The 1692-nt window shown below is 25.2% G+C and overlaps 1 protein-coding gene across 1 annotated transcript in view; it reads left to right on the forward strand.

Annotated features, from left to right (window-relative positions):
- LOC137631659 (putative neural-cadherin 2) overlaps positions 1-1692 on the forward strand; it is a 356886-nt gene that overhangs the window by 296426 nt on the left and 58768 nt on the right. The gene's annotated exons all lie outside the window — the stretch shown is intronic.

A 1692-nucleotide genomic window follows, 5' to 3' on the forward strand; every position in this document is an offset into this window, starting at 1 on the left:
TATATATATATATGTGCATATATATATATATATATATATATATATATATATATGAAACTGTGCTTAGTAGTAATTCATGGCTAATAATAAACTATTACGTTTGACAATTATGATATAATTTATCATAATATTAAGTAGAACAATAACCCTCCATATTACATACAAGGATATCATTGAAGATTAATATGAATCCTATTGAAATAAACCTCATTATAAATATCCTTTGAAATATTCTAATAATCACCGAAGCTGAAGCTCTTCATGGGCCATTTATTTTCGCGAAAGCCTATAAATTAAATGAAATTATTTAATTAGGCATTACAAAGAATGCAACTAATTGATTCGCTATTTTGCACAAGTGAAGCACTATCAATATTCATTACGAATGTATTAAGTTTACCAGATGGATTGATTTGTCTCTGCCTGCAATGTCTGTCTTTTTAATTAAGTTTTAACAATTGGGATTCTTATTACAAAACAGGTTTAATTATGATGTATTTTTCTCAATGCCAATCATGGTTGTCTTCCTTATTAATTAAATACTATTGTAAAATTCACATTTTCCTATAATAATCGAGGATTTTGTATATATTTTTTTAATTAAGTTTTTTTTTTTTTTAAATTTGGATTCTTATTATAGAAAGGTTTAATTATAATGTATTTTATTTTCAATGTTATTCATGATTATCTTTGTTATTAATTAAATACCATCATAAAATTCACATTTTTCTGTAATAATCAAGGATTTGTATATATTTTTTTAATTAAGTTTTTTTTTTTTTTTAATTTGGATTCTTTTTATAGAAAGGTTTAATTATAATGTATTTTTTTCAATGTAATTCATGGTTATCTTTGTTATTAATTAAATATCATTTTAAAATTCACATTTTTCTATAATAATCAATGATTTGTATAATGTCATATTTTTCATCATTTATATATTTCCTTATTTCGTTTCCTCACTGGGCTATTTTTCCTTATTGGAGCCCTTGGGCATACAGCATGTTGCTTTTCCAACGAGGGTTGTAGCTTGGCTAGTAATAATAATAATAAAAATAATAATAATAATAATATACTTAAATTAAAATCGTTTGGCATGGTGTGTTAAAAAAAATCAAAGAATTATGAAAGAAGATTATAATATTAAACAAAATCATGAGTATAGAACATTTAAATAACATGTAAATAAGTACTACATTTTCTAGTTATACATTGAAAATACTAGATTAAATGATGAAAATTGGTTTCATATAAAAGTCTATATTATTTTACTGCTGATAATTCTGCCATCAGAATTAAGGTCATTAAAAACTTTATGAATTTGTAGCGAAAAATATTTCTATTACCTCATCTGCTCGATGATAACGTGGAAAGTAAGAGAGAGAGAGAGAGAGAGAGAGAGAGAGAGAGAGAGAGAGAGAGAGAGAGAGAGAGAGAGAGAGAGAGATAATGTATGTATTCAAATATATGTGAGTTTGTAAATAACGTTATTTGTACATACATAATAAAAAACTAACATTCAGTCACAAATTCTCTCTCTCTCTCTCTCTCTCTCTCTCTCTCTCTCTCTCTCTCTCTCTCTCTCTCTCTCAGTGAATGTGTGTATTTAGAAATATGTGAATTTGAATGTAATGTCATTTATATATATGAAAATACTAACATTCAGTTATGAATATCTCTCTCTCTCTCTCT

The sequence above is a fragment of the Palaemon carinicauda genome, chromosome 40 (genome assembly GCF_036898095.1).
Source record: "Palaemon carinicauda isolate YSFRI2023 chromosome 40, ASM3689809v2, whole genome shotgun sequence".
Classification (NCBI taxonomy): Eukaryota; Metazoa; Arthropoda; class Malacostraca; order Decapoda; family Palaemonidae; genus Palaemon; species Palaemon carinicauda.